The 18118-nt window shown below is 38.6% G+C and overlaps 34 non-coding genes across 34 annotated transcripts; all 34 read right to left on the bottom strand.

The window, feature by feature from the left end:
• Positions 1–241: 241 nt before the first annotated feature.
• LOC133570440 (small nucleolar RNA U3) lies at positions 242–456 on the bottom strand. Its single transcript, XR_009810207.1, has one exon. It is a non-coding gene; the product is annotated as a small nucleolar RNA U3 (small nucleolar RNA).
• Positions 457–767: 311 nt separating this feature from the next.
• LOC133570330 (U5 spliceosomal RNA) lies at positions 768–881 on the bottom strand. Its single transcript, XR_009810105.2, has one exon. It is a non-coding gene; the product is annotated as a U5 spliceosomal RNA (small nuclear RNA).
• Positions 882–1145: 264 nt separating this feature from the next.
• Positions 1146–1256, bottom strand: LOC133570381 (U5 spliceosomal RNA). Its single transcript, XR_009810151.2, has one exon. It is a non-coding gene; the product is annotated as a U5 spliceosomal RNA (small nuclear RNA).
• A 432-nt stretch (positions 1257–1688) lies between these two features.
• LOC133570452 (small nucleolar RNA U3) lies at positions 1689–1903 on the bottom strand. The gene has a single exon (XR_009810219.2). It is a non-coding gene; the product is annotated as a small nucleolar RNA U3 (small nucleolar RNA).
• Positions 1904–2243: 340 nt separating this feature from the next.
• On the bottom strand, positions 2244–2356 carry LOC133570394 (U5 spliceosomal RNA). Its single transcript, XR_009810163.2, has one exon. It is a non-coding gene; the product is annotated as a U5 spliceosomal RNA (small nuclear RNA).
• A 280-nt stretch (positions 2357–2636) lies between these two features.
• Positions 2637–2749, bottom strand: LOC133570345 (U5 spliceosomal RNA). The gene has a single exon (XR_009810119.2). It is a non-coding gene; the product is annotated as a U5 spliceosomal RNA (small nuclear RNA).
• A 430-nt stretch (positions 2750–3179) lies between these two features.
• LOC133570439 (small nucleolar RNA U3) lies at positions 3180–3390 on the bottom strand. The gene has a single exon (XR_009810206.2). It is a non-coding gene; the product is annotated as a small nucleolar RNA U3 (small nucleolar RNA).
• A 341-nt stretch (positions 3391–3731) lies between these two features.
• On the bottom strand, positions 3732–3844 carry LOC133570329 (U5 spliceosomal RNA). Its single transcript, XR_009810104.2, has one exon. It is a non-coding gene; the product is annotated as a U5 spliceosomal RNA (small nuclear RNA).
• A 268-nt stretch (positions 3845–4112) lies between these two features.
• Positions 4113–4225, bottom strand: LOC133570333 (U5 spliceosomal RNA). The gene has a single exon (XR_009810108.2). It is a non-coding gene; the product is annotated as a U5 spliceosomal RNA (small nuclear RNA).
• A 430-nt stretch (positions 4226–4655) lies between these two features.
• Positions 4656–4866, bottom strand: LOC133570423 (small nucleolar RNA U3). Its single transcript, XR_009810190.2, has one exon. It is a non-coding gene; the product is annotated as a small nucleolar RNA U3 (small nucleolar RNA).
• Positions 4867–5207: 341 nt separating this feature from the next.
• Positions 5208–5320, bottom strand: LOC133570343 (U5 spliceosomal RNA). Its single transcript, XR_009810117.2, has one exon. It is a non-coding gene; the product is annotated as a U5 spliceosomal RNA (small nuclear RNA).
• A 280-nt stretch (positions 5321–5600) lies between these two features.
• LOC140680016 (U5 spliceosomal RNA) lies at positions 5601–5713 on the bottom strand. Its single transcript, XR_012051308.1, has one exon. It is a non-coding gene; the product is annotated as a U5 spliceosomal RNA (small nuclear RNA).
• A 1955-nt stretch (positions 5714–7668) lies between these two features.
• On the bottom strand, positions 7669–7781 carry LOC140680046 (U5 spliceosomal RNA). The gene has a single exon (XR_012051338.1). It is a non-coding gene; the product is annotated as a U5 spliceosomal RNA (small nuclear RNA).
• A 430-nt stretch (positions 7782–8211) lies between these two features.
• On the bottom strand, positions 8212–8426 carry LOC140680106 (small nucleolar RNA U3). Its single transcript, XR_012051397.1, has one exon. It is a non-coding gene; the product is annotated as a small nucleolar RNA U3 (small nucleolar RNA).
• Positions 8427–8737: 311 nt separating this feature from the next.
• Positions 8738–8851, bottom strand: LOC140680081 (U5 spliceosomal RNA). The gene has a single exon (XR_012051372.1). It is a non-coding gene; the product is annotated as a U5 spliceosomal RNA (small nuclear RNA).
• Positions 8852–9129: 278 nt separating this feature from the next.
• LOC140680007 (U5 spliceosomal RNA) lies at positions 9130–9242 on the bottom strand. Its single transcript, XR_012051299.1, has one exon. It is a non-coding gene; the product is annotated as a U5 spliceosomal RNA (small nuclear RNA).
• A 430-nt stretch (positions 9243–9672) lies between these two features.
• On the bottom strand, positions 9673–9890 carry LOC140679992 (small nucleolar RNA U3). Its single transcript, XR_012051286.1, has one exon. It is a non-coding gene; the product is annotated as a small nucleolar RNA U3 (small nucleolar RNA).
• Positions 9891–10230: 340 nt separating this feature from the next.
• Positions 10231–10343, bottom strand: LOC140680017 (U5 spliceosomal RNA). The gene has a single exon (XR_012051309.1). It is a non-coding gene; the product is annotated as a U5 spliceosomal RNA (small nuclear RNA).
• A 280-nt stretch (positions 10344–10623) lies between these two features.
• On the bottom strand, positions 10624–10736 carry LOC140680072 (U5 spliceosomal RNA). The gene has a single exon (XR_012051363.1). It is a non-coding gene; the product is annotated as a U5 spliceosomal RNA (small nuclear RNA).
• A 280-nt stretch (positions 10737–11016) lies between these two features.
• Positions 11017–11129, bottom strand: LOC133570365 (U5 spliceosomal RNA). The gene has a single exon (XR_009810137.1). It is a non-coding gene; the product is annotated as a U5 spliceosomal RNA (small nuclear RNA).
• Positions 11130–11408: 279 nt separating this feature from the next.
• LOC133570335 (U5 spliceosomal RNA) lies at positions 11409–11520 on the bottom strand. The gene has a single exon (XR_009810110.2). It is a non-coding gene; the product is annotated as a U5 spliceosomal RNA (small nuclear RNA).
• A 431-nt stretch (positions 11521–11951) lies between these two features.
• Positions 11952–12166, bottom strand: LOC133570426 (small nucleolar RNA U3). Its single transcript, XR_009810193.2, has one exon. It is a non-coding gene; the product is annotated as a small nucleolar RNA U3 (small nucleolar RNA).
• A 340-nt stretch (positions 12167–12506) lies between these two features.
• Positions 12507–12619, bottom strand: LOC133570357 (U5 spliceosomal RNA). The gene has a single exon (XR_009810130.2). It is a non-coding gene; the product is annotated as a U5 spliceosomal RNA (small nuclear RNA).
• Positions 12620–12899: 280 nt separating this feature from the next.
• On the bottom strand, positions 12900–13012 carry LOC133570356 (U5 spliceosomal RNA). Its single transcript, XR_009810129.1, has one exon. It is a non-coding gene; the product is annotated as a U5 spliceosomal RNA (small nuclear RNA).
• Positions 13013–13272: 260 nt separating this feature from the next.
• LOC133570376 (U5 spliceosomal RNA) lies at positions 13273–13385 on the bottom strand. Its single transcript, XR_009810148.2, has one exon. It is a non-coding gene; the product is annotated as a U5 spliceosomal RNA (small nuclear RNA).
• A 430-nt stretch (positions 13386–13815) lies between these two features.
• On the bottom strand, positions 13816–14030 carry LOC133570311 (small nucleolar RNA U3). Its single transcript, XR_009810088.2, has one exon. It is a non-coding gene; the product is annotated as a small nucleolar RNA U3 (small nucleolar RNA).
• A 311-nt stretch (positions 14031–14341) lies between these two features.
• Positions 14342–14455, bottom strand: LOC133570325 (U5 spliceosomal RNA). Its single transcript, XR_009810100.2, has one exon. It is a non-coding gene; the product is annotated as a U5 spliceosomal RNA (small nuclear RNA).
• Positions 14456–14719: 264 nt separating this feature from the next.
• On the bottom strand, positions 14720–14830 carry LOC140680049 (U5 spliceosomal RNA). Its single transcript, XR_012051341.1, has one exon. It is a non-coding gene; the product is annotated as a U5 spliceosomal RNA (small nuclear RNA).
• Positions 14831–15262: 432 nt separating this feature from the next.
• Positions 15263–15477, bottom strand: LOC140679976 (small nucleolar RNA U3). Its single transcript, XR_012051270.1, has one exon. It is a non-coding gene; the product is annotated as a small nucleolar RNA U3 (small nucleolar RNA).
• A 311-nt stretch (positions 15478–15788) lies between these two features.
• On the bottom strand, positions 15789–15902 carry LOC140680059 (U5 spliceosomal RNA). Its single transcript, XR_012051351.1, has one exon. It is a non-coding gene; the product is annotated as a U5 spliceosomal RNA (small nuclear RNA).
• Positions 15903–16182: 280 nt separating this feature from the next.
• LOC133570347 (U5 spliceosomal RNA) lies at positions 16183–16295 on the bottom strand. Its single transcript, XR_009810121.2, has one exon. It is a non-coding gene; the product is annotated as a U5 spliceosomal RNA (small nuclear RNA).
• Positions 16296–16725: 430 nt separating this feature from the next.
• LOC133570441 (small nucleolar RNA U3) lies at positions 16726–16940 on the bottom strand. The gene has a single exon (XR_009810208.1). It is a non-coding gene; the product is annotated as a small nucleolar RNA U3 (small nucleolar RNA).
• Positions 16941–17251: 311 nt separating this feature from the next.
• Positions 17252–17365, bottom strand: LOC140680082 (U5 spliceosomal RNA). Its single transcript, XR_012051373.1, has one exon. It is a non-coding gene; the product is annotated as a U5 spliceosomal RNA (small nuclear RNA).
• A 278-nt stretch (positions 17366–17643) lies between these two features.
• On the bottom strand, positions 17644–17756 carry LOC140680008 (U5 spliceosomal RNA). The gene has a single exon (XR_012051300.1). It is a non-coding gene; the product is annotated as a U5 spliceosomal RNA (small nuclear RNA).
• Positions 17757–18118: the final 362 nt, after the last annotated feature.

Here is an 18118-nt window from a genome sequence, read left to right on the forward strand (position 1 = left end):
ACGGGTTCTGGTACTTAGCCAAAAAACAATAGGCATCAGTTTAATTTGTTTTTGTTCTATTTCCAAATATACAAGTTATAACATGAATGGGTTTTTAAGTGCCATGCGGTCGTACGATTTGTTGCCACTGTTCATTGGAAGACTAGTCTCCTCATAACCAACTGAGAATGCTTTAATCAAAGAGTAACATTTTAGCAATAAGCCATACATTTTCAAGACTTTCTTATTAAAGATGCAGGTAACCACTCTGAACATATTCCTTCCTTCCTAACCTCATTAAGAAGCAAAGAACAATCATCAATGACAAAGAACACATGACAGAATCATTATTCTATGTCAGCTTCATGTTCAGGAAGAAACATCTCATCTCATCATCATGGTTAGCAAAACCTTACACTTTAGAAACACATTTCTCAAGACAACATCTTTAGAAATGATCCCTGAAAGTATAGTCTTAACATTCTAACAATTGCTGAGAGGAAGTCATCTGCAAGACTACTGTTTTCACTCACAGGGTGCATTTTGTTGATGTTCAACACATTTTACGGTTTTAAATTTTGAAAAACCAAAACAGTTCAAATAAATTTACTTTCCCCCGATGAAATCAAGTGGATTGTAAAAAGTTCAAAAAGAAAAGCACTGGTCAATTGACCGAGGACCTGAATGTTGGCAAGGAACTTAAAAGTTTTAAATCAGACCGGATCCATTCATTACCGCATGTTTACCACTGGCTGTACCCTTGGTATTGATGCAACAGCCAACCTATGCTCATTGTTATCACAGGGCATTCAAAAATTTAGTTATACTCTTGTTGTTCCTCCCCACGGAAATCTTTAGTAAAAGGCGAAAGATTTATGCGACTTGAAGAGAAACAAGAGTGTTCTGCAGGCTCAACGTACTTTGGCCGACCCCATTCTCGGCCACACCAAGGTAACACACGGTTTCAAGGTGACACTTTAGTTAACCAACAACTGATGGTATCCAGGGACATTCACAAGCAATGCTGCAGCACCTTACAAAGGTCCACCGGATCATTTCATTACCACATGTTCACCACTGGCTGTATCCTTTGTATAGTTGCAACTGCACACCTAACATTGCAACAGTCACACTCCACTCATTGTTAATGTTTTCACAGGTAGGCAAGTCCTGCTTTACAGGACATTTAAAAATTTAGTTTTAATCTTGTTGTTCCTCCCCACGGAAATCTTTAGTAAAAGGCGAAAGATTTATGCAACTTGAAGAGAAACAAGAGTGATCTGCAGGCTGAACATACTTTGGCCGACCCCATTCCCAGCCACACCAAGGTAACACACGGTTTCAAGGTGACACTTTAGTTAACCAACAACTGATGGTATCCAGTCACATTCACAAGCAATGCTGCAGCACCTTACAAAGATCCACGGATTTTAGCCAAGTATCATCTCACCTTAGTTTAATGGGCACTACGGGTTCTGGTACTTAGCCAAAAAACAATAGGCATCAGTTTAATTTGTTTTTGTTCTATTTCCAAATATACAAGTTATAACATGAATGGGTTTTTAAGTGCCATGCGGTCGTACGATTTGTTGCCACTGTTCATTGGAAGACTAGTCTCCTCATAACCAACTGAGAATGCTTTAATCAAAGAGTAACTTTTTAGCAATAAGCCATACATTTTCAAGACTTTCTTATTAAAGATGCAGGTAACCACTCTGAACATATTCCTTCCTTCCTAACCTCATTAAGAAGCAAAGAACAATCATCAATGACAAAGAACACATGACAGAATCATTATTCTATGTCAGCTTCATGTTCAGGAAGAAACATCTCATCTCATCATCATGGTTAGCAAAACCTTACACTTTAGAAACACATTTCTCAAGACAAAATCTTTAGAAATGATCCCTGAAAGTATAGTCTTAACATTCTAACAATTGCTGAGAGGAAGTCATCTGCAAGACTACTGTTTTCACTCACAGGGTGCATTTTGTTGATGTTCAACACATTTTACGGTTTTAAATTTTGAAAAACCAAAACAGTTCAAATAAATATACTTTCCCCCGTTGAAATCAAGTGGATTGTAAAAAGTTCAAAAAGAAAAGCACTGGTCAATTGACCGAGGACCTGAATGTTGGCAAGGAACTTAAAAGTTTTAAATCAGACCGGATCCATTCATTACCGCATGTTTACCACTGGCTGTACCCTTGGTATTGTTGCAACAGTCAACCTATGCTCATTGTTATTGTTTTCACAGGTAGGCAAGTCCTGCTTTACAGGACATTTAAAAATTTAGTTTTACTCTTGTTGTTCCTCCCCACGGAAATCTTTAGTAAAAGGCGAAAGATTTATGCGACTTGAAGAGAAACAAGAGTGATCTGCAGGCCGAACGTACTTTGGCCGACCCCATTCCCGGCCACACCAAGGTAACACACGGTTTCAAGGTGACACTTTAGTTAAGCAACAACTGATGGTATCCAGGGACATTCACAAGCAATGCTGCAGCACCTTACAAAGGTCCACAGATTTCAAATGACACCGGATCCTTTCATTACCACATGTTTACCACTGGCTGTATCCTTTGTATAGTTGCAACTGCACACCTAACATTACTACGGTCACACTCCACTCGTTGTTATTGTTTTCACAGGTAGGCAAGTCCTGCTTTACAGGACATTTAAAAATTTAGTTTTACTCTTGTTGTTCCTCCCCACGGAAATCTTTAGTAAAAGGCGAAAGATTTATGCGACTTGAAGAGAAACAAGAGTGATCTGCAGGCTGAACATACTTTGGCCGACCCCATTCCCGGCCACACCAAGGTAACACACGGTTTCAAGGTGACACTTTAGTTAACCAACAACTGATGATATCCAGTCACATTCACAAGCAATGCTGCAGCACCTTACAAAGATCCACGGATTTTAGTCAAGTATCATCTCACCTTAGTTTAATGGGCACTACGGGTTCTGGTACTTAGCAAAAAAACAATAGGCATCAGTTTAATTTGTTTTTCTTCTATTTCCAAATGTACAAGTTATAACATGTATGGGTTTTTAAGTGCCATGCGGTCGTACGATTTGTTGCCACTGTTCATTGGAAGACTAGTCTCCTCAAATCCAACTGAGAATGCTTTAATCAAAGAGTAACATTTTAGCAATAAGCCATACATTTTCAAGACTTTCTTATTAAAGATGTAGGTAACCACTCTGAACATATTCCTTCCTAACATCATTAAGAAGCAAAGTACAATCATCAATGACAAAGAACACATGACAGAATCATTATTCTATGTCAGCTTCATGTTCAGGAAGAAACATCTCATCTCATCATCACGGTTAGCAAAACCTTACACTTTAGAAACACATTTCTCAAGACAACATCTTTAGAAATGATCCCTGAAAGTATAGTCTTAACATTCTAACAATTGCTGAGAGGAAGTCATCTGCAAGACTACTGTGTTCACTCACAGGGTGCATTTTGTTGATGTTCAACACATTTTACGGTTTTAAATTTTGAAAAACCAAAACAGTTCAAATAAATTTACTTTCCCCCGATGAAATCAAGTGGATTGTAAAAGGTTCAAAAAGAAAAGCACTGGTCAATTGACCGAGGACCTGAATGTTGGCAAGGAACTTAAAAGTTTTAAATCAGACCGGATCCATTCATTACCGCATGTTTACCACTGGCTGTGCCCTTGGTATTGTTGCAACAGTCAACCTATGCTCATTGTTATTGTTTTCACAGAAACGACAAGCCCTGCTTCACAGGGCATTCAAAAATTTAGTTATACTCTTGTTGTTCCTCCCCACGGAAATCTTTAGTAAAAGGCGAAAGATTTATGCGACTTGAAGAGAAACAAGAGTGATCTGCAGGCTGAACGTACTTTGGCCGACCCCACCAAGGTAACACACGGTTTCAAGGTGACCTTTTAGTTAACAAACAACTGATGGTATCCAGGGACATTCACAAGCAATGCTGCAGCACCTTACAAAGGTCCACAGATTTCAAATGACACCGGATCCTTTCATTACCACATGTTTACCACTGGCTGTATCCTTTGTATAGTTGCAACTGCACACCTAACATTACAACGGTCACACTCCACTCGTTGTTATTGTTTTCACAGGTAGGCAAGTCCTGCTTTACAGGACATTTAAACATTTAGTTTTACTCTTGTTGTTCCTCCCCACGGAAATCTTTAGTAAAAGGCGAAAGATTTATGCGACTTGAAGAGAAACAAGAGTGATCTGCAGGCTGAACATACTTTGGCCGACCCCATTCCCGGCCACACCAAGGTAACACACGGTTTCAAGGTGACACTTTAGCTAACCAACAACTGATGATATCCAGTCACATTCACAAGCAATGCTGCAGCACCTTACAAAGATCCACGGATTTTAGTCAAGTATCATCTCACCTTAGTTTAATGGGCACTACGGGTTCTGGTACTTAGCCAAAAAACAATAGGCATCAGTTTAATTTGTTTTTCTTCTATTTCCAAATGTACAAGTTATAACATGTATGGGTTTTTAAGTGCCATGCGGTCGTACGATTTGTTGCCACTGTTCATTGGAAGACTAGTCTCCTCAAATCCAACTGAGAATGCTTTAATCAAAGAGTAGCATTTTAGCAATAAGCCATACATTTTCAAGACTTTCTTATTAAAGATGTAGGTAACCACTCTGAACATATTCCTTCCTAACATCATTAAGAAGCAAAGAACAATCATCAATGACAAAGAACACATGACAGAATCATTATTCTATGTCAGCTTCATGTTCAGGAAGAAACATCTCATCTCATCATCACGGTTAGCAAAACCTTACACTTTAGAAACACATTTCTCAAGACAACATCTTTAGAAATGATCCCTGAAAGTATAGTCTTAACATTCTAACAATTGCTGAGAGGAAGTCATCTGCAAGACTACTGTTTTCACTCACAGGGTGCATTTTGTTGATGTTCAACACATTTTACGGTTTTAAATTTTGAAAAACCAAAACAGTTCAAATAAATTTACTTTCCCCCAAATGAAATCAAGTGGATTGTAAAAAGTTCAAAAAGAAAAGCACTAGTCAATTGACCGAGGACCTGAATGTTGGCAAGGAACTTAAAAGTTTTAAATCAGACCGGATCCATTCATTACCGCATGTTTACCACTGGCTGTACCCTTGGTATTGTTGCAACAGTCAACCTATGCTCATTGTTATTGTTTTCACAGGTAGGCAAGTCCTGCTTTACAGGACATTTAAAAATTTAGTTTTACTCTTGTTGTTCCTCCCCACGGAAATCTTTAGTAAAAGGCGAAAGATTTATGCGACTTGAAGAGAAACAAGAGTGATCTGCAGGCCGAACGTACTTTGGCCGACCCCATTCCCGGCCACACCAAGGTAACACACGGTTTCATGGGGACACTTTAGTTAACCAACAACTGATGGTATCCAGGGACATTCACAAGCAATGCTGCAGCACCTTACAAAGGTCCACAGATTTTAAATGACACCGGATCATTTCATTACCACATGTTCACCACTGGCTGTATCCTTTGTATAGTTGCAACTGCACACCTAACATTGCAACAGTCACACTCCACTCATTGTTAATGTTTTCACAGGTAGGCAAGTCCTGCTTTACAGGACATTTAAAAATTTAGTTTTACTCTTGTTGTTCCTCCCCACGGAAATCTTTAGTAAAAGGCGAAAGATTTATGCGACTTGAAGAGAAACAAGAGTGATCTGCAGGCTGAACATCCTTTGGCCGACCCCATTCCCAGCCACACCAAGGTAACACACGGTTTCAAGGTGACACTTTAGTTAACCAACAACTGATGGTATCCAGGGACATTCACAAGCAATGCTGCAGCACCTTACAAAGGTCCACAGATTTTAAATGACACCGGATCATTTCATTACCACATGTTCACCACTGGCTGTATCCTTTGTATAGTTGCAACAGTCACACTCCACTCATTGTTAATGTTAGTGATGGGTCCGGCAACACCGATGCATCGGCGCATGCGTCGAGCTCATAGAGCAAAACCCTGTGTCGGTGCGCGTACCGCTTTTAGAAAGTCACGTGACCGATCATGAGCTGTTTTGGTCACGTGACCGATACGCGAACTGTGTCGCACTGACGCCTCCTCTGTGCCCTGTGAGCGGGTCTTTTCTACAGCCGGAGAAATAATAACTAAGAAGAGAAATCGTCTAAAATGTAATACGTCGGAAAAACTTTTTATATTTTATTTTTTATAAAAATGTGTAAAAAAATAATATTAAAGAAATTCCCAGTCCACAATCATCCACAACACGTTCTCTTAGATTTCCATGTTATGATACATGTTCACATTATTTATTGACTGTATCTAAAAAAGATACAAATATATTTTTATTTAAATGAAGATATGAAATAATCCTAAATGAAATACAATGACTTGGTTTATATTAGCCCGTAAGGACCAGATCAGTCGCCCGCTGGCCTGTTCTAAAAATAGCTCAAAGAGCAGCACTTACCAGTGAGCTGCCTCTATTTTTTTAATTTTATTTATTTACTAGCAAGCTGGTCTCGCTTTGCTCGACATTTGTAATTCTAAAAGAGACAAAATTCAAATAGAATTTGAAAATCCAAGAAAATATTTTAAAGACTTGGTCTTCACTTGGAATAAGCGGTAGAAAATGGATGGATGGGTCTTCACTTGTTTAAATAAATTCATTTATTTTTTACTTTGCTTCTTATTACTTTTAGAAATACAATTTTAGAGAAAAAATACAACCTTAAAAATGATTTTAGGATTTTTAAACAAATATACCTTTTTACCTTTTAAATTTCTTCCTCTTCTTTCCTGACAATTTAAATCAATGTTCAAGTAAATTTATTTATTTTTTATTGTAAAGAATAATAAATATTTTAGCTTCTGTTTTTTCGACGAAGAATATTTGTGAAATATTTCTTCAAACTTACTATGATTAAAATTCAAAAAAATTATTCTGCCAAATCTAGAAAATCTGTAGAATCAAATTTAAATCTTATTTCAAAGTATTTTGAATTTCTTTTAAAATTTTTGTTCTGGAAAATCTAGAAGAAATACTGATTTGTCTTTGTTAGAAATATAGCTTGGTCCAATTTGTTAAATATTCTAACAAAGTACAGATTGGATTTTAACCAATTTAAAACATGTCATCAAAATTCTAAAATGTATCTTAATCAGGAAAAATTACTAATGATGTTCCATAAATTCTTTTTTTTATTTTTTCAAAAAGATTCTCTACAAAAAACCTTCCGTAAAAGGAAAAAAAAATGTACGACGGAATGACAGACAGAAATACCCATTTTTTTTTATATATATAAATTAATTTATTTAGCTATTCTTGTTTAAATCACACTTACGTGTAACTTACAAATGACAATATATTTATTTATTTAAGTGTGTATCAAACTGGTAGCCCTTCGCATTAATCAGTACCCAAGAAGTAGTGTTTGGTTTCAAAAAGGTTGGTGACCCCTGTACTAGGGCATAAAATCAGTGTCAGTTGAGTCGGTCCATAGGTTGCCTGTAGGGATTTTTAATGTCCAGCAGATGTCAGTATTTAGTGACACAGTATCGACACAGTATCAATACAGTTTTGCAATGTGTCGAAACGCTTCATGAGGCCTCATCAACCCATCACTAGTTAATGTTTTCACAGGTAGGCAAGTCCTGCTTTACAGGACATTTAAAAATTTACTTTTACTCTTGTTGTTCCTCCCCACGGAAATCTTTAGTAAAAGGCGAAAGATTTATGCGACTTGAAGAGAAACAAGAGTGATCTGCAGGCTGAACATACTTTGGCCGACCCCATTCCCAGCCACACCAAGGTAACACACGGTTTCAAGGTGACACTTTAGTTAACCAACAACTGATGGTATCCAGTCACATTCACAAGCAATGCTGCAGCACCTTACAAAGATCCACGGATTTTAGTCAAGTATCATCTCACCTTAGTTTAATGGGCACTACGGGTTCTGGTACTTAGCCAAAAAACAATAGGCATCAGTTTAATTTGTTTTTGTTCTATTTCCAAATATACAAGTTATAACATGAATGGGTTTTTAAGTGCCATGCGGTCGTACGATTTGTTGCCACTGTTCATTGGAAGACTAGTCTCCTCATAACCAACTGAGAATGCTTTAATCAAAGAGTAACATTTTAGCAATAAGCCATACATTTTCAAGACTTTCTTATTAAAGATGCAGGTAACCACTCTGAACATATTCCTTCCTTCCTAACCTCATTAAGAAGCAAAGAACAATCATCAATGACAAAGAACACATGACAGAATCATTATTCTATGTCAGCTTCATGTTCAGGAAGAAACATCTCATCTCATCATCATGGTTAGCAAAACCTTACACTTTAGAAACACATTTCTCAAGACAACATCTTTAGAAATGATCCCTGAAAGTATAGTCTTAACATTCTAACAATTGCTGAGAGGAAGTCATCTGCAAGACTACTGTTTTCACTCACAGGGTGCATTTTGTTGATGTTCAACACATTTTACGGTTTTAAATTTTGAAAAACCAAAACAGTTCAAATAAATTTACTTTCCCCCGATGAAATCAAGTGGATTGTAAAAAGTTCAAAAAGAAAAGCACTGGTCAATTGACCGAGGACCTGAATGTTGGCAAGGAACTTAAAAGTTTTAAATCAGACCGGATCCATTCATAACCGCATGTTTACCACTGGCTGTACCCTTGGTACTGTTGCAACAGTCAACCTATGCTCATTGTTATCACAGGGCATTCAAAAATTTAGTTATACTCTTGTTGTTCCTCCCCACGGAAATCTTTAGTAAAAGGCGAAAGATTTATGCGACTTGAAGAGAAACAAGAGTGTTCTGCAGGCTCAACGTACTTTGGCCGACCCCATTCCCGGCCACACCAAGGTAACACACGGTCAAGGTGACACTTTAGTTAACCAACAACTGACGGTATCCAGGGACATTCACAAGCAATGCTGCAGCACCTTACAAAGGTCCACAGATTTTAAATGACACCGGATCATTTCATTACCACATGTTCACCACTGGCTGTATCCTTTGTATAGTTGCAACTGCACACCTAACATTGCAACAGTCACACTCCACTCATTGTTAATGTTTTCACAGGTAGGCAAGTCCTGTTTTACAGGACATTTAAAAATTTAGTTTTACTCTTGTTGTTCCTCCCCACGGAAATCTTTAGTAAAAGGCGAAAGATTTATGCGACTTGAAGAGAAACAAGAGTGATCTGCAGGCTGAACATACTTTGGCCGACCCCATTCCCAGCCACACCAAGGTAACACACGGTTTCAAGGTGACACTTTAGTTAACCAACAACTGATGGTATCCAGTCACATTCACAAGCAATGCTGCAGCACCTTACAAAGATCCACGGATTTTAGTCAAGTATCATCTCACCTTAGTTTAATGGGCACTACGGGTTCTGGTACTTAGCCAAAAAACAATAGGCATCAGTTTAATTTGTTTTTCTTCTATTTCCAAATATACAAGTTATAACATGTATGGGTTTTTAAGTGCCATGCGGTCGTACGATTTGTTGCCACTGTTCATTGGAAGACTAGTCTCCTCATATCCAACTGAGAATGCTTTAATCAAAGAGTAACATTTTAGCAATAAGCCATACATTTTCAAGACTTTCTTATTAAAGATGTAGGTAACCACTCTGAACATATTCCTTCCTTCCTAAACTCATTAAGAAGCAAAGAACAATCATCAATGACAAAGAACACATGACAGAATCATTATTCTATGTCAGCTTCATGTTCAGGAAGAAACATCTCATCTCATCATCATCATGGTTAGCAAAACCTTACACTTTAGAAACACATTTCTCAAGACAAAATCTTTAGAAATGATCCCTGAAAGTATAGTCTTAACATTCTAACAATTGCTGAGAGGAAGTCATCTGCAAGACTACTGTTTTCACTCACAGGGTGCATTTTGTTGATGTTCAACACATTTTACGGTTTTAAATTTTGAAAAACCAAAACAGTTCAAATAAATTTACTTTCCCCCGATGAAATCAAGTGGATTGTAAAAAGTTCAAAAAGAAAAGCACTGGTCAATTGACCGAGGACCTGAATGTTGGCAAGGAACTTAAAAGTTTTAAATCAGACCGGATCCATTCATTACCGCATGTTTACCACTGGCTGTACCCTTGGTATTGTTGCAACAGTCAACCTATGCTCATTGTTATTGTTTTCACAGGTAGGCAAGTCCTGCTTTACAGGACATTTAAAAATTTAGTTTTACTCTTGTTGTTCCTCCCCACGGAAATCTTTAGTAAAAGGCGAAAGATTTATGCGACTTGAAGAGAAACAAGAGTGATCTGCAGGCCGAACGTACTTTGGCCGACCCCATTCCCGGCCACACCAAGGTAACACACGGTTTCATGGTGACACTTTAGTTAACCAACAACTGATGGTATCCAGGGACATTCACAAGCAATGCTGCAGCACCTTACAAAGGTCCACAGATTTTAAATGACACCAGATCATTTCATTACCACATGTTCACCACTGGCTGTATCCTTTGTATAGTTGCAACTGCACACCTAACATTGCAACAGTCACACTCCACTCATTGTTAATGTTTTCACAGGTAGGCAAGTCCTGCTTTACAGGACATTTAAAAATTTAGTTTTACTCTTGTTGTTCCTCCCCACGGAAACCTTTAGTAAAAGGCGAAAGATTTATGCGACTTGAAGAGAAACAAAAGTGATCTGCAGGCTGAACATACTTTGGCCGACCCCATTCCCAGCCACACCAAGGTAACACACGGTTTCAAGGTGACACTTTAGTTAACCAACAACTGATGGTATCCAGGGACATTCACAAGCAATGCTGCAGCACCTTACAAAGGTCCACAGATTTTAAATGACACCGGATCATTTCATTACCACATGTTCACCACTGGCTGTATCCTTTGTATAGTTGCAACTGCACACCTAACATTGCAACAGTCACACTCCACTCATTGTTAATGTTTTCACAGGTAGGCAAGTCCTGCTTTACAGGACATTTAAAAATTTAGTTTTACTCTTGTTGTTCCTCCCCACGGAAATCTTTAGTAAAAGGCGAAAGATTTATGCGACTTGAAGAGAAACAAGAGTGATCTGCAGGCTGAACATACTTTGGCCGACCCCATTCCCAGCCACACCAAGGTAACACACGGTTTCAAGGTGACACTTTAGTTAACCAACAACTGATGGTATCCAGGGACATTCACAAGCAATGCTGCAGCACCTTACAAAGGTCCACAGATTTCAAATGACACCGGATCCTTTCATTACCACATGTTTACCACTGGCTGTATCCTTTGTATAGTTGCAACTGCACACCTAACATTACAACAGTCACACTCCACTCGTTGTTATTGTTTTCACAGGTAGGCAAGTCCTGCTTTACAGGACATTTAAAAAATTAGTTTTACTCTCGTTGTTCCTCCCCACGGAAATCTTTAGTAAAAGGCAAAAGATGTATGCGACTTGAAGAGAAACAAGAGTGATCTGCAGGCTGAACATACTTTGGCCGACCCCATTCCCGGCCACACCAAGGTAACACACGGTTTCAAGGTGACACTTTAGTTAACCAACAACTGATGGTATCCAGTCACATTCACAAGCAATGCTGCAGCACCTTACAAAGATCCACGGATTTTAGTCAAGTATCATCTCACCTTAGTTTAATGGGCACTACGGGTTCTGGTACTTAGCCAAAAAACAATAGGCATCAGTTTAATTTGTTTTCCTTCTATTTCCAAATGTACAAGTCATAACATGTATGGGTTTTAAGTGCCATGCGGTCGTACGATTTGTTGCCACTGTTCATTGGAAGACTAGTCTCCTCATATCCAACTGAGAATGCTTTAATCAAAGAGTAACAGTTTAGCAATAAGCCATACATTTTCAAGACTTTCTTATTAAAGATGTAGGTAACCACTCTGAACATATTCCTTCCTTCCTAACTTCATTAAGAAGCAAAGAACAATCATCAATGACAAAGAACACATGACTGAATCATTACTCTATGTCAGCTTCATGTTCAGGAAGAAACATCTCATCTCATCATCATGGTTAGCAAAACCTTACACTTTAGAAACACATTTCTCAAGACAAAATCTTTAGAAATGATCCCTGAAAGTATAGTCTTAACATTCTAACAATTGCTGAGAGGAAGTCATCTGCAAGACTACTGTTTTCACTCACAGGGTGGATTTTGTTGATGTTCAACACATTTTACGGTTTTAAATTTTGAAAAACCAAAACAGTTCAAATAAATATACTTTCCCCCGTTGAAATCAAGTGGATTGTAAAAAGTTCAAAAAGAAAAGCACTGGTCAATTGACCGAGGACCTGAATGTTGGCAAGGAACTTAAAAGTTTTAAATCAGACCGGATCCATTCATTACCGCATGTTTACCACTGGCTGTACCCTTGGTATTGTTGCAACAGTCAACCTATGCTCATTGTTATTGTTTTCACAGGTAGGCAAGTCCTGCTTTACAGGACATTTAAAAATTTAGTTTTACTCTTGTTGTTCCTCCCCACGGAAATCTTTAGTAAAAGGCGAAAGATTTGTGCGACTTGAAGAGAAACAAGAGTGATCTGCAGGCCGAACGTACTTTGGCCGACCCCATTCCCGGCCACACCAAGGTAACACACGGTTTCATGGTGACACTTTAGTTAACCAACAACTGATGGTATCCAGGGACATTCACAAGCAATGCTGCAGCACCTTACAAAGGTCCACAGATTTTAAATGACACCGGATCATTTCATTACCACATGTTCACCACTGGCTGTATCCTTTGTATAGTTGCAACTGCACACCTAACATTGCAACAGTCACACTCCACTCATTGTTAATGTTTTCACAGGTAGGCAAGTCCTGCTTTACAGGACATTTAAAAATTTAGTTTTACTCTTGTTGTTCCTCCCCACGGAAATCTTTAGTAAAAGGCGAAAGATTTATGCGACTTGAAGAGAAACAAGAGTGATCTGCAGGCTGAACATCCTTTGGCCGACCCCATTCCCAGCCACACCAAGGTAACACACGGTTTCAAGGTGACACTTTAGTTAACCAACAACTGATGGTATCCAGGGACATTCACAAGCAATGCTGCAGCACCTTACAAAGGTCCACAGATTTTAAATGACACCGGATCATTTCATTACCACATGTTCACCACTGGCTGTATCCTTTGTATAGTTGCAACAGTCACACTCCACTCATTGTTAATGTTTTCACAGGTAGGCAAGTCCTGCTTTACAGGACATTTAAAAATTTAGTTTTACTCTTGTTGTTCCTCCCCACGGAAATCTTTAGTAAAAGGCGAAAGATTTATGCGACTTGAAGAGAAACAAGAGTGATCTGCAGGCTGAACATACTTTGGCCGACCCCATTCCCAGCCACACCAAGGTAACACACGGTTTCAAGGTGACACTTTAGTTAACCAACAACTGATGGTATCCAGTCACATTCACAAGCAATGCTGCAGCACCTTACAAAGATCCACGGATTTTAGTCAAGTATCATCTCACCTTAGTTTAATGGGCACTACGGGTTCTGGTACTTAGCCAAAAAACAATAGGCATCAGTTTAATTTGTTTTTGTTCTATTTCCAAATATACAAGTTATAACATGAATGGGTTTTTAAGTGCCATGCGGTCGTACGATTTGTTGCCACTGTTCATTGGAAGACTAGTCTCCTCATAACCAACTGAGAATGCTTTAATCAAAGAGTAACATTTTAGCAATAAGCCATACATTTTCAAGACTTTCTTATTAAAGATGCAGGTAACCACTCTGAACATATTCCTTCCTTCCTAACCTCATTAAGAAGCAAAGAACAATCATCAATGACAAAGAACACATGACAGAATCATTATTCTATGTCAGCTTCATGTTCAGGAAGAAACATCTCATCTCATCATCATGGTTAGCAAAACCTTACACTTTAGAAACACATTTCTCAAGACAACATCTTTAGAAATGATCCCTGAAAGTATAGTCTTAACATTCTAACAATTGCTGAGAGGAAGTCATCTGCAAGACTACTGTTTTCACTCACAGGGTGCATTTTGTTGATGTTCAACACATTTTACGGTTTTAAATTTTGAAAAACCAAAACAGTTCAAATAAATTTACTTTCCCCCGATGAAATCAAGTGGATTGTAAAAAGTTCAAAAAGAAAAGCACTGGTCAATTGACCGAGGACCTGAATGTTGGCAAGGAACTTAAAAGTTTTAAATCAGACCGGATCCATTCATTACCGCATGTTTACCACTGGCTGTACCCTTGGTATTGATGCAACAGCCAACCTATGCTCATTGTTATCACAGGGCATTCAAAAATTTAGTTATACTCTTGTTGTTCCTCCCCACGGAAATCTTTAGTAAAAGGCGAAAGATTTATGCGACTTGAAGAGAAACAAGAGTGTTCTGCAGGCTCAACGTACTTTGGCCGACCCCATTCCCGGCCACACCAAGGTAACACACGGTTTCAAGGTGACACTTTAGTTAACCAACAACTGATGGTATCCAGGGACATTCACAAGCAATGCTGCAGCACCTTACAAAGGTCCACCGGATCATTTCATTACCACATGTTCACCACTGGCTGTATCCTTTGTATAGTTGCAACTGCACACCTAACATTGCAACAGTCACACTCCACTCATTGTTAATGTTTTCACAGGTAGGCAAGTCCTGCTTTACAGGACATTTAAAAATTTAGTTTTAATCTTGTTGTTCCTCCCCACGGAAATCTTTAGTAAAAGGCGAAAGATTTATGCAACTTGAAGAGAAACAAGAGTGATCTGCAGGCTGAACATACTTTGGCCGACCCCATTCCCAGCCACACCAAGGTAACACACGGTTTCAAGGTGACACTTTAGTTAACCAACAACTGATGGTATCCAGTCACATTCACAAGCAATGCTGCAGCACCTTACAAAGATCCACGGATTTTAGCCAAGTATCATCTCACCTTAGTTTAATGGGCACTACGGGTTCTGGTACTTAGCCAAAAAACAATAGGCATCAGTTTAATTTGTTTTTGTTCTATTTCCAAATATACAAGTTATAACATGAATGGGTTTTTAAGTGCCATGCGGTCGTACGATTTGTTGCCACTGTTCATTGGAAGACTAGTCTCCTCATAACCAACTGAGAATGCTTTAATCAAAGAGTAACATTTTAGCAATAAGCCATACATTTTCAAGACTTTCTTATTAAAGATGCAGGTAACCACTCTGAAAATATTCCTTCCTTCCTAACCTCATTAAGAAGCAAAGAACAATCATCAATGACAAAGAACACATGACAGAATCATTATTCTATGTCAGCTTCATGTTCAGGAAGAAACATCTCATCTCATCATCATGGTTAGCAAAACCTTACACTTTAGAAACACATTTCTCAAGACAACATCTTTAGAAATGATCCCTGAAAGTATAGTCTTAACATTCTAACAATTGCTGAGAGGAAGTCATCTGCAAGACTACTGTTTTCACTCACAGGGTGCATTTTGTTGATGTTCAACACATTTTACGGTTTTAAATTTTGAAAAACCAAAACAGTTCAAATAAATTTACTTTCCCCCGATGAAATCAAGTGGATTGTAAAAAGTTCAAAAAGAAAAGCACTGGTCAATTGACCGAGGACCTGAATGTTGGCAAGGAACTTAAAAGTTTTAAATCAGACCGGATCCATTCATTACCGCATGTTTACCACTGGCTGTACCCTTGGTATTGTTGCAACAGTCAACCTATGCTCATTGTTATCACAAGGCATTCAAAAATTTAGTTATACTCTTGTTGTTCCTCCCCACGGAAATCTTTAGTAAAAGGCGAAAGATTTATGCGACTTGAAGAGAAACAAGAGTGTTCTGCAGGCTCAACGTACTTTGGCCGACCCCATTCCCGGCCACAGCAAGGTAACACACGGTTTCAAGGTGACACTTTAATTAACCAACAACTGATGGTATCCAGGGACATTCACAAGCAATGCTGCAGCACCTTACAAAGGTCCACAGATTTTAAATGACACCGGATCATTTCATTACCACATGTTCACCACTGGCTGTATCCTTTGTATAGTTGCAACTGCACACCTAACATTGCAACAGTCACACTCCACTCATTGTTAATGTTTTCACAGGTAGGCAAGTCCTGCTTTACAGGACATTTAAAAATTTAGTTTTACTCTTGTTGTTCCTCCCCACGGAAATCTTTAGTAAAAGGCGAAAGATTTATGCGACTTGAAGAGAAACAAGAGTGATCTGCAGGCTGAACATACTTTGGCCGACCCCATTCCCAGCCACACCAAGGTAACACACGGTTTCAAGGTGACACTTTAGTTAACCAACAACTGATGGTATCCAGTCACATTCACAAGCAATGCTGCAGCACCTTACAAAGATCCACGGATTTTAGTCAAGTATCATCTCACCTTAGTTTAATGGGCACTACGGGTTCTGGTACTTAGCCAAAAAACAATAGGCATCAGTTTAATTTGTTTTTGTTCTATTTCCAAATATACAAGTTATAACATGAATGGGTTTTTAAGTGCCATGCGGTCGTACGATTTGTTGCCACTGTTCATTGGAAGACTAGTCTCCTCATAACCAACTGAGAATGCTTTAATCAAAGAGTAACATTTTAGCAATAAGCCATACATTTTCAAGACTTTCTTATTAAAGATGCAGGTAACCACTCTGAACATATTCCTTCCTTCCTAACCTCATTAAGAAGCAAAGAACAATCATCAATGACAAAGAACACATGACAGAATCATTATTCTATGTCAGCTTCATGTTCAGGAAGAAACATCTCATCTCATCATCATGGTTAGCAAAACCTTACACTTTAGAAACACATTTCTCAAGACAACATCTTTAGAAATGATCCCTGAAAGTATAGTCTTAACATTCTAACAATTGCTGAGAGGAAGTCATCTGCAAGACTACTGTTTTCACTCACAGGGTGCATTTTGTTGATGTTCAACACATTTTACGGTTTTAAATTTTGAAAAACCAAAACAGTTCAAATAAATTTACTTTCCCCCGATGAAATCAAGTGGATTGTAAAAAGTTCAAAAAGAAAAGCACTGGTCAATTGACCGAGGACCTGAATGTTGGCAAGGAACTTAAAAGTTTTAAATCAGACCGGATCCATTCATAACCGCATGTTTACCACTGGCTGTACCCTTGGTACTGTTGCAACAGTCAACCTATGCTCATTGTTATCACAGGGCATTCAAAAATTTAGTTATACTCTTGTTGTTCCTCCCCACGGAAATCTTTAGTAAAAGGCGAAAGATTTATGCGACTTGAAGAGAAACAAGAGTGTTCTGCAGGCTCAACGTACTTTGGCCGACCCCATTCCCGGCCACACCAAGGTAACACACGGTCAAGGTGACACTTTAGTTAACCAACAACTGACGGTATCCAGGGACATTCACAAGCAATGCTGCAGCACCTTACAAAGGTCCACAGATTTTAAATGACACCGGATCATTTCATTACCACATGTTCACCACTGGCTGTATCCTTTGTATAGTTGCAACTGCACACCTAACATTGCAACAGTCACACTCCACTCATTGTTAATGTTTTCACAGGTAGGCAAGTCCTGTTTTACAGGACATTTAAAAATTTAGTTTTACTCTTGTTGTTCCTCCCCACGGAAATCTTTAGTAAAAGGCGAAAGATTTATGCGACTTGAAGAGAAACAAGAGTGATCTGCAGGCTGAACATACTTTGGCCGACCCCATTCCCAGCCACACCAAGGTAACACACGGTTTCAAGGTGACACTTTAGTTAACCAACAACTGATGGTATCCGGTCACATTCACAAGCAATGCTGCAGCACCTTACAAAGATCCACGGATTTTAGTCAAGTATCATCTCACCTTAGTTTAATGGGCACTACGGGTTCTGGTACTTAGCCAAAAAACAATAGGCATCAGTTTAATTTGTTTTTCTTCTATTTCCAAATATACAAGTTATAACATGTATGGGTTTTTAAGTGCCATGCGGTCGTACGATTTGTTGCCACTGTTCATTGGAAGACTAGTCTCCTCATATCCAACTGAGAATGCTT

The sequence above is a fragment of the Nerophis lumbriciformis genome, linkage group LG27 (genome assembly GCF_033978685.3).
Source record: "Nerophis lumbriciformis linkage group LG27, RoL_Nlum_v2.1, whole genome shotgun sequence".
Lineage (NCBI taxonomy): Eukaryota > Metazoa > Chordata > Actinopteri > Syngnathiformes > Syngnathidae > Nerophis > Nerophis lumbriciformis.